This window comes from Macaca thibetana, chromosome 17 (assembly GCF_024542745.1).
Source record: "Macaca thibetana thibetana isolate TM-01 chromosome 17, ASM2454274v1, whole genome shotgun sequence".
In the NCBI taxonomy this organism is placed as follows: domain Eukaryota; kingdom Metazoa; phylum Chordata; class Mammalia; order Primates; family Cercopithecidae; genus Macaca; species Macaca thibetana.
Window position 1 is genome coordinate 48594201 of NC_065594.1, and position 12580 is coordinate 48606780.

The following is a 12580-nucleotide window of genomic DNA, read 5'->3' on the forward strand; positions in this document are numbered from 1 at the left end:
ATAAATAAATTAAAAAAAAAAAAAAGATGGAGGTAAATCCAAACAAAAGGGTTAGATTTTTTTTTTTATTATAACCTTAGAGATACCTAAAGATTTTTGCATTTTTTGGATACTTCATGTAACTTTTACTTATAGAGTTACTCAAGATTGACTAAACATGTTTTACTTAAGACAAATGAGAATCTGAACAAAGAATGTGAAACCAAGCACCTGTAATTGCTTGTTGAGACTGAGTAATAAATAACCGGGACTGATGAGATGCAGCTTAGCTGGAGAATGGAAGCTAATCTTATTGTCCTGAGTAATTATTTTCCTGAGTTGGAAATGTAATTAAGCCAAAGCAATCCCATAATTGATAATTTTCTGGAACCGAGGTTGCACATAGTGAACACATACATGTGATACAGAATGACTGGGACATCAGATGCTATGCATGAGAATCAGGAGATCATTGCTATGCTGTTCTTTGCTGTTTCCTTTCTTCAAACTCAGTAAACCCAGTAATTTTTTTTTTTTTTTTTTTTTTTTTTTTCCGACAGAGGGTCGCTCTGTCGCCCAGGCTGGAGTGCAGTTGCGTGATCTCGGCTCACTGCAAGCTCGGCCTCCCGGTTCACGCCATTCTCGTGCCTCAGCCTCCCCAGTAACAGGGACTACAGGCACCCGCCTCCATGCCTGGCTAATTTTTTGTATTTTTAGTGGAGACGGAGTTTCACCATATTAGCCAGGATGGTCTTGATCTCCTGACCTCGTGATCTGCCCGCCTCGGCCTCCCAAAGTGCTGGGTTTACAGGCGTGAGCCACCGTGCCCGGCCCTTAATGTGGTTTCAGGTGGAGCTACTGTTTTTACAAATTGCATGGTCAAGCTGAATTCAAGACCACTGCTTGTAATAGAAAAGAATGGGTGATACTGAGATCAACCCATAGAATCAAGATTATCTACTAGACATAAACGACATAGTTACAAAAGTATCAAGGCATATCATAGTAGGACAATTATAAATAAAACAAATAATCTTAAAACTGCCTAGAAAAAAAAAATACACACATTAGTGCCATAGTAGCTGTGTCATGACTGACAACTGAGTTTTCAACATAAATAAACTAGAACAGGTGGGATCGAATTTTTAGAGTGCTGAAAGAAAATAACTTCCAAACTCAACTTTTAAATTTTGTTAATATGCCATTCAAAATTAAGAGTTCATAAACATTTTATCTGACAAAAGTTTAAATGTTCATTTCTATCAGACTTTTAAGAGAAATAAATTTAAAAGTTATTAAGATAGAACATAATCACAGATGGAAAGATAGAATGACATGAAAAAGGAAGAGCAATAGAATATTCAGATATAGGGATAAATGCAAATAAATGTTGACTACATATTTACTACAGGATAAGAATGATAATGTATGAAATTTAAAATGTATGTGGTGCTAATATGATATCAGCAATGTTAAAGGTGAAAGACAAAAGTAGTCAGATTGTCTTAAGCTATCCCAAAAGTCGTAAAGGATATAATTTAAATTACATTGTAAGAAATCAATCATAAATTTAGATACTTCTATGGTAATTACTAACAGAATGATAAAAGATTATATAAATAATATACTGATAGAGGGGAAATTAGAATAATCAATTAAAACTAAAAAAGATAAAAAGGACACAAAACAGACATATTACACTAAATAAGTAAGATTGTAGATACAAACAAAAGTAAGTCTAAAATTAAAATGTATGAGAGGCTATTACTCCTACTAAAAGGCTAAGATTATCAGACTAGATTTGAAAAGCAACAAATAATACCATTTGACATACACATGCTTTAAGTATAATGTCACAAGAGGTTTAAAGTAAAAAGATTTAAACAAAAACTGGTGATATAGCGAAATTAATATCTGAAAAATTGTCTTTAAGGCAAGATGTCTAATATAAAAATATGAATATTTTATAGTAAAAGCATCAGTCTTCCAAAATCAGTATCCACTCAATGAAATAGCCTCAAATATACAAAACAAAAACTTAATAGAAATAAGATGAGAAATAAGCCAATAAAATTAGCAGGAAATGTCTATCTACTTAACATGTACAATTGAATAACTACAAGGATATCCACATTCATTTCAAGTGAACATAGGCCATTTACCAAAAGTGATTATATAGCTGTGCCATTAAACAAGTATCAAGAAATTTCATGATGTTATAAAGTTTTTCAAACTGATCATAGACTGGCTCATAAACAATTCTGAACAAGTTTCAAAGCTTTGAAATTATGCAGAATATTGTCTTTTGACATATAATTGTAAAAGGAAAGGTAAACGCTAACACTTAATAATTTAGTTAACCCAATATGAGAAAGTATCTTGTAGTAAGGAAAATATATTCTTAAACTAGATGGCAATGGTGATTGCAAACTGTGTAAATTAAATTATCCTAAGTGTACACTGGCAATGGGAAGGTTGTGGGGTATGTATTATGAACTTACTATTTTAATCATTTTAGAATATTTATGAAAAAATAAAATAGATTTATCAGTCCATTTTAAGTTCAGGCAAACTCTCAATTTCCATACATGGTTTTACCCTGAATTCATTAATAGTTGAATCTTACATTTTCCAGTGTGATTTTTTAAAAATATATAATTGTCCATAGTAGGAAGAGAATAGTTTACTAGTAAATAGAATGTATTATGAGGTTTAGAAATGTTGATAGCTCATAAGCAAGTAGAATTTTTTTCAGGGATAATAGTATGCTTAACAGTTCCACATGTCTTAATATAATGGATGATGACTATCACTTAAATTAGGAAAATAGTCATTATTTAAATAGGTATTAAATTTACTTGACTATGTTAAGAAAAAATTATTGTCTTTTTAACTTTTTTATTATATATTTTTTTTTGGTCAAACTTAATAGAAGGTGAGTGGAAAAATCAATAAGAACACTTTTATGCTTTTACTCAGAATGATGTGACACAAGAATAATTCCAAACAAAAGTTCTACCTGTGGAAAGAAAGGAATAATTTTAGGAAGAAAGGTCAACAAAATTTCAAGACCAAATTGAGAGTAAGCAATAAAAAAGAATTCTTAGAAAAGAAAGGAATTATTCTTGTAGTTTATCATTCTCAGTGGTTTGGATAGGTAACATGGGTTTGGGTTTGGCAAAAGAGTTTGATAGGATTAAGTTTAGTTGTTAAAGTTATTTTAGAGCAAGTGTGACGACTTTTTGATTCTATAAGCACCCTTACAAGAGAGAAAAATATGGTGAACTCAGCTAGCATCACCCAATTCAGCAACTGTCAGCAATTTGACAAGCATAATTTTTTTAAAGTTGATGTAAAATTTACATCACATAAAATTAACCATTTTAACATAAACAATTTGGTAGGATTTAATAAATCCAAAACATGATGAAACTCCTATCTCTATCTAGTTCTAAAATATTTTTATTATCCTAAAAGGAAGCCCTGTACTCATTATGCCATTGAGCTCCATCTCCCGCTGCAGCTCCCAGCAACTATCATTGGACCAAGTATAAATAGTATGCACTTTTATGTAAATGATTTCTTAATATAGAAAATATTTACAAGCATATTATCCATTAAAATATATTCTAAAAAGGAAAATACGAATTTTGCAAAGTCTGTAAAAGATACCACATGGTTGTGAACATTGTGATGCTGAGCAAGGTAAGAAAAATTTAATCATTTTTCTCCAATTTTATAATAATGGACTATTTGGTAATACCTGATTAGATAAACATATACATTAACATATTTTTAAAAAATATTATGAAAATATGCATAATTATTTATGAATTATACATTTTAGTTGTTTAACAAAGGTTTTCACTCGTGTTCGCTTATTTGATGACCACTATAAACTTTTTGGTAGTTAATGATATTTTCTTTATTATTGATATGAGAAAATGTATTATGAGATATCTCTAAGGAGACATATCTAGAGGGTGGTACACAGTCACTTACTTTCAGATTCTCTGCCTTTAAATTGAGTAATCTTTGCACTAAGCGCAGTATGTGTTTGTGTATACACATGTTGTATGTACCTGTATGTGTTTTTCAGCAGTTTAAATTCAGTATGTATATGAAAGCCTGTAACAAATGCATCAGCATGCAGAGCTCCTCAAGTTGTCTCCTCACCATTTTGCTAAATATTTGAAAAGTGATGAAAATATGAATCACTGTTGTTGTCACAGTTATATTCAAGTATTTCCCTTAAAATTTATAGAGAATTTTTGAAAAAATTTAAAAGGAGTTAACCCTTAGCAGCTATTAAATTATTAGAAATCATTTGTTGAACATATTTTCCAGCAAACAAAACAAAACAAAAAACCAGTCCTTACAGAGGTCATGACCATAGGAAGACTAAAGTCCTAAACAAGTGAAAACATGTATGTGGATGGCTACTTCAGTGTAATAACCAAAGAACTGATAACAGCGTTATGAGTCACTAAAGGGTCATCTATACTTGACATGGCCAATTTCTCTGATGAATTTCATTTGTGAAACGTCTCTCATTCAGCGTTCCCAGTAACCACTGAGATTACATCTCTAAAGGTCACAGTGATCTCAGTGGTGCTCAATCCAATAATCGACTTTTAGCCGTCATTGCATTCATCTCGATTTAACGATTAGCAGTATTTAAAACAAAACATCTTTCACATACACAAAACATTTTCTGTCTTGACTTCCAGGTTGCTCCGCTTCACTGCTTCCCATCTACCTCACTGGACATTCCACTCTTGTGCCCGATTCAGCTTATGTTTTCGAACACCTAATAGTGGGGAACCTTGAGTACAAGGTCTTGGCTTGTACTCATCTCTATTTACATTGACTCTGCTGGTGATCTCATCCAAATTTATAGTTTGAATATTTGGCAAGTGAATTTACAGTTCCAGCCCAGAAGTCTTGTCTGACATTCAGGTTTGATATACCCAAATGTGAACTGAAAATATCCACTTGGCCTTCTACTAGGCACTTTACATTTAATATATCTATATTAAATTACTGATTCTCATATCCATAAAATATTTATCTCAGAGTTCTCTTTTTTAAAAACTGCAGTTTAGTGATTCCTCTCTTTCAGGGAAATAAATTTTGGTTATTCCTTAATTTTCCTTTAGACTACACCTTTATTCTCACAACACCACCTGTTGAATATACCTTCAAAAAAAATCTAAGATCCAGTTACTTCTAAATATTTCTGTTATTTCTGTTCTTTCCCAGTCAACATAATTCCCTATCAGGGTAATTGCAATATTTTCCTAATTTGTGTTTCTTTGATTCATGTACATCTATGGTCTAAATATTTTTAAAAGGTAGCCAGAAAGGTATTTTTAGAAGAGTTATATAATGTAATTTATTCATTAATGCTTTGCTTTGGCTTTTCATTTTACTGTGAGTAATAACAATACACCTATAAGGCCCTGTATAATTTGACCCTCATTAACATTCCTGACATCATTTCCCAATACTCTCTCTGTGATTCCCCCAATTCCAGGTACAGAGAACTCTGTGTTTACTGAATGAAGCAGACATATTCTATATAGTGTACTGTACTAGATACTAGCTTGGTCTGGAACACATTTTCCTTATACATCTACATGGCTTCACTTCCTTCAGTCTTCACTTGGTTTTGTATTTTGTGATACCATTCCTTGCCATACTATTGAAAAGCACATCCTGTTTTGTAACCAGCCGCATGATTTATGACCTTTCTCAGCTAGTTCTTTTCCATGGCACTTGCCACTGTCTGACATGTTCTAAATTTTACTCGCTTGTCTCTTGTCTATGTTTACTAGAATGTGAGAATGTGAGCACCATGAGAACAAGATTTATGCTTATATTTTCAGTGCTCTATCCCCAGAACCTGTAATTGTATTGACAAATAGTATGCATCAAGATATCTTAATTAAATAATAATTAAATTGTGTATGTGCACAAATAATGAAGAAAAGAACAAAGATACAAGCATAAAAGTCATTATTAATGTTGTCTAGAATTGATCCCTTATTCAATGAGCATTCTTATTAATAACTTCTTTTGAATTTGTTGTATAAAAATATAACTACAAAGTATTAAATCATTATTTTCTTAAAAGTTGCTCTTACAATAAATTATACAGGTATTTAAGAATGACAATGTCAGTGGAAAATGATTAACCTTACTAATACAAAAATGTACAACTATTTGAATGATTCCTCTTGTTCTTTATAGTCCCACTATTTTATTGACATATATACAACAATGTTATTATTCTTGATGGAAAATAGTGCAGTAGTGCTTTCACAAAATCAAAATCCAGGCAATAATTAATTACAAATAAGTTTTGGCAGTTACCATAAATGAATAATTTGGTCTTTATCTTCTTCCCTCCAGTTACCCTCGTCCATGAAGCCATAAAAATATATAAATCCCAAGAATGACATTTCTTAAGGAATTATCAACATTCACAACATTTCTATGAGGTCAGTTTCAATACTTTGCTAATAAAATCAGATTTGTATGAGTGTATTTTTAATGCATAAGTTTTTACAGTGAAATCATTCTGAGAAGCAAATTATCTAGGTGATCATTTTTGCATTAGAGTAATCTTATATTCTTTTAAATACTGAACACCATCTGTGTATTCCAGGAAGTCTTCTGCACACTGTGTACACAGTGGTACACAAAGCGTTTATGTTTTCTTTTGCCAATCTGAAGTTTACAGAGTATTAGAGAAGATATATAAATATTAAATATGATATTTGAGGATATGAAAAATGGACAGATTGTTATAAAAGAAAAAAGAGTAATCAAATTATTAATGGTTGTTCAAAAAGTCCTGTCTGTAGAAATTTCATGTAAGCTAAGACCTAAAGGATGAATTGCATTAGTAAGACAAGATATTAGATGTGTTTAATGAGGCATAGGATGTGGCATATTTAAAATGTATTGACACAGATGATCCTGATGTTTTAGAGACATAATAACTGAACAGTCTGGGCAAATTGTGCTTTATATATAAACAAATGCCTATAAAAGTAGAGTTTGAAAGAGTAGGAAGTGTCTATATCACATAAATGGTATAAGTAGGTAGACCATAAATATCATACGAAGCCAAGACAATCTTGAGAATATAATAAATCACCCTGAATAAACATGCTAGTTTCATAAATGTAAACAAAGACTGACAAGGTCAAATCACAACCCTACGTCAAATCCATTATATAAATTTCAATTTTGTTAAAGCAGAAAATTTCCCTTTACACATCATATGTGAGGTCTTGGGGTTGACCACAGATATCTAAAGTAATCTGAATAAAATTGACACTATACCAGAAACAAAAGGATAAAACCCAAAATCAATTAAGTGGTAGCAAGAACAGTGTTTAAAAAACAGACAATCACACTCATTTAATGTGGCTAAGGCATGCCAGTGGCTTAAAAATGACTACAATGAGCAGTCGCAAAACTCAAATGCGAAGTAAAGAAATTATAATTATTTATAATTATATATTAACTGAACTACCTTTCTTACCTCAGCCCCCTATGTCTTTGATTTTTATTTTTTCTTGATTTTTTTTTAAAAAAAATAAACCCATGCATTAGATTGAGAATGAGAAAGACTGAGCAAATGTGAAAATCTGTTAATCTATGAATATAAATACCCACAAAAAATATGGTGGCAATATTGTTGAATGTCTTGAAAATATTAAATCTGGTTATATTGAAAAGAGAAATAACTAAATTCCTACAAAATTTTAACATTTCTATAAATTCCCACAAAATACTTCATATAATTATGGATATAAGCTCTGCAATGTGTCAGATATACAGAAAATAATTAGAAACTTAGTAAAACAAAATCCCGATTTAAGTGTTCAAAGTTTATATTAAATGGTTGGTGTTACTTTTAAGCAAGTAAATAGTATTTGACATTCAAATATTAATAGTATGAGTCTGTCAGACAGAGTTTCCTTCAGGAAACAGAAATCACTCTATGTAATTTAAGAAATTGCTACAGATAACTAAATGCTTACAAAACTGTTGGAAAGGCTGATGAGTGGGTTCTCACTAAGCCTAATAGAATGACTGTAAGAACAATATAGAACGGACCTACCAGGGAAGCCACTACCTCTGAAGACACTAATGAAACAATGAGTTCAAGAATACTTGACTTCTTGTTCTCTTCCTGATGACAGAAAGCTGTGATGTAGGCATCAGAAAACTGAGATGATGAAACTTCACTGCTGAAGTCAACAGGCCTTCACCTTCACATCTTATGGGCTGAAGAATAAAAACTGAATTCATGTTCCCAAAATATCTAGGTCTGGGCTTCCCTTCTGAAAAGGTGTTTTTGTACTTATTAAATTGATTTACTTATTATATGGCGATTCAGACAAATGCCACTTGGTCATGGATATTATACAACTTTTTATATATGCTGGATTTGATTTACCAATATTTGTTATGCCTTTTTGGGTTGATGTTCCTGAAGGATATTTGTGTAGTGTGTTCTTCTTATCTTGTAATGTCAATATCGTATTTTTGTATTTGGGTAATTCTGCCTTCCTATACTAAGTTGTTGAGGCTCTCATTCTCTTCTATTTTCTGAAAGTATGTATGTATATTAAAGTGATGTTATTTATGAATGAAAAGTTTGATAGAATTCTTCCAGGAGCATCATCTGTGCCTGAAGATTTATTTGTGGGAATTTTTTTAGTAGACATTTTTTTTTATTATAAAGAATGTTATTTGTATTTTCCGTCTTTCTTCTGTATTGGTAAGACAAGTTATTTTAGAATTTTTTTTCATTTAATCTAAGTTGTCATTTTTTACATATAGTTCATGTTATAAGAACTATAGTATTGTTGATTTCCTTTTTCTCTTTTATTTCCCTAACTGATATTGCTTTGGATTGATTTATCAATTGTATTAATATTTTTGAAGAACAAAATTTCGGCTTTTTTAGCATTCTGAAATGTTCATCTATATATGATTGCTATTTTGTTTTTATTGCTTACTTTCTTTTACTTTCTAAATAATTTCATACAGTTTGTATTTCTAATATAGGTATTTAAGGCCATACATATTCATCAAAACACTGCATTATTTTCATCTCACATATTTTGATATGTTGCAGCTTTATTAATATTGTTTGAAATATTCTACAATTTTTTAATTTAATTTATATTTTGACATGAGTTATTTAAAAATGTTATACTTCATTTTCTAACATTTGGTAATTTTGTAGGTGTATACTTTTTGATTTCTAATTTAATGCAATTTTAGTGAGAAAACTCATTTAGTATATTTTTAATTCTTGACATTTATCATGTTTATTGGACAAGAATTTGTGTTTTCACTTGAACATTTAACTTAGTAAACGTTCCTGCTGCACTCAAAATAACATATATTCTTGAGTTGTTGGGTGTGTTTATTTAATAGATATCAAATATTAAATTTTATTAAGCATATTACCCAAATATTTAACATCTTTAGTGATTTTCTGTTTATCATTCTATCAATTACTAAGAAAGTAGTGTTCAAACATTGGCAGGGGTTATATGGGATTTATATACTATCCTTTCAATGTCTATGTATGTTAACAATTTTTGTAATAAAATATTTAAGTAAAAAGGAACATTTCATTTCCTAAAATATCTAAATCTGTTAATTTATAAGTTCATTGATTTCCACACTTCTTAAAATAGCAAAACTTTGAAAACTAAAGAAACAAAAATCACTAGTATATAGCAAGTAAAGATAGAGCTGAAAAAAAAAAAAAAAAAAAGATAAAGCAATGTCGTGGTGGTGCCTGCGAGATTTTCAATTCATTAGTGGTAGATCAATAAATGATTGACTTGTGGTGCAATTTCCAACAGCCTTTATTGTAACATTATATGATTTTAAAAATCTATATGGCGATGAAAGCTGTCCATATGCTACCAAATATGGTAGTCATCAGCTACATGTGACTGTTGTATTGTGGCTAGTTTGACACCAGAAATAAATTTTTAACTTAATTTGATTTAATTAATTGATGTTGAAACTGAAATAGTTATTTGTGTCTAATGGCTATCATGTGTGTCTACTAGCTATCATATTTGACATTAGTATAGCATACTCTTTGCAATCACTGCACAAAATTATAGAGGTAATTTGAGCATTTTTATTAGCCAGTTGTTATTTATTGCATTTAAGTAATGAACATTGTGATTACAAAACTGTGATCCAAATTATTACTCTTTCTAAATTTTAGTTATTCTACATAGAATAGCTGAAGTTAAAACTTACATTATTTTTGCTAAAAAACATATTATTATTACATAATATTACAATGAGAAACTGTTTATTCTAAATATCTGAAGTTCTCATACAGGCTTTAATATTTTTTATTATGATCATCAAATACAGCCTGTGTATTTCGTTTACATATTTTAATTTTTTATTTTCAAATGGAAGTGTGTAGGTGGGAGATCCTATGTGTTCGTGTTACTAATACATCTCTTGACCATCATTAATTGAGATTTATTTTCCATTAATGTCTTCAGAGTTTGGAAGAAACCGGGTATGGTATTTTAACGGATTTTCATCTACAATGTAATAAATATTTTTATTCTATATGTAATACAATGCAAATAGCAAAAATGGCAAAATCATATGATGTACTTTAATCTATTTTGCCTAACTTCTTGAGTGTCATAAATGCTTATATTGAAAACATTTTTATAATCAAAATTTATTGGAGTTTAGCATTATATTTTTTAAATGGTGAACTAATATATTTTTCTGCATATATATTCTTTCTTATATTTAACCTTGTTCTGTGAGTCTCTTACACATTGTTATTTCAAAATGCTGTTCTTTCTTTGAAAAGGGGGTATTTATTAATACGAACCAGGGCTTTGTCAATTATTATATATAAACAAGAGTGGATTTCTTAGAAATAAACTGTAGACTTCAGGATTCTTCATTGCATGAACCATTTCTATGCTCTATACAGAATTTTGTATTTGAAATTTTACATTCCTTCACTTAAATAGTTTATACAGATTTTATAATCTCCAGTCTCATAAAACCCTAGTACAGAAACTAAGGAATAATTAATAGCTCATCTTTTTAATTATTAAGAATATATTTCTGAAATATCCACTATCTATTTTTATTATCAGGTTCAAAGACATGAAATGAGTACATTTAATTTAAAGCAAAAGTCATATCCTTTTTGTTTAATTATAGAGTGATTTCTAGAGATAAAAGTCTAAGTATCTAAGTAAATTTGTTACCTTAAAACCCTTTCTTTTCCTCATTCTATTGTTTTTCTTCTGGTGAAAATTGCAGGCCAACATAAAAACAATTTGACACCTGTTAGCAAGAACACTGTCAAGGTGAAAATATTTTGTCATTTTTTCTTAGAAGATAATCAAACTTAGGAGAATCATATATTTATAGTTCTACAGAAGGAAATACATTTCAGATATAAATCACTAAACACTAAAAATTAAAATGTTACCTTCCCCAAGTGAGGCACATTTTTTCAAATTTAAAATAAAAAAATTAAATAATATTAAAAACCCCAGTGATTTTGTAAATATGGTATTCTTTTGGTATTGAAAATCATATGGCTATATATTTTTTTCTTATGTGATTATACATTTTGACACACACATTAATAAATGTAAATATACATATGCATTTAGTTTATACAGAAAATTAAATCCAATCTATATTCGCTATTTATATTATTAGCAATGATTAAAATAAAGAAAGTAGACTAGCTGGAAAAGTAGACTAGTAAGCAAGAAAATAAAAAAGGAAGATAGATTCTGCCTAATAATTTTTATAGAGTCATGAATAAAATTCACATAATTCTAAAAATGTATCTGCAGTTTATTCAAGTAAAATCAACTAAACGGGAGAAGCTCTTCATATTTTGGAAATGTACTGAGGCAACAGGAGTTTACCATTATGTATTTCCAGTTGTTGGAAGTAGATGTAAACTGATCATTATGACTTTTATCTCAGAAACGTTTTAGTCCAATGTTTCTGAAACCCAGGAAATGTTGTACATTTCGAGCCTTTCAACTATTGTACTGATGAAAGCAGCTCACTCACAATAGCATTTTTAATTTGACAGGGGATTACGAAAACACTGGGTGCTCTTTAACTTTTGTCACAGTCATCTATTACATTAAGAACAAGTTGATTTTCATATTTGTCAAATTAAAAAGCATTGTATCATGCTAACCTTGGGTGTTCATTTACATAATTGGCTCTCTGCTCGCTGTGTATTATGTGACACCCTCATTTGATTACTGTTCATTTTTCTGAAATTCTGAAGCAGCATCTAACATAACCTGCATATTAATATTTCATTTTCATCAGGCCTTACTTTATGCAGTCAAGTTACAGCAAATGCTACCTTTTCATTAGTAAGCTTGTTACAAGTCTCTTGTTTCAGAGCTTTTAAAAAACAAAGTTCGATTCACATGTTTACTCTGTTCCATATAGAAAAATATAGCTGGACTCTAATGGTTTGTTTAAGTAAGTAAAGGATCCTCCTGCTGGGTCGGCCTTGAGA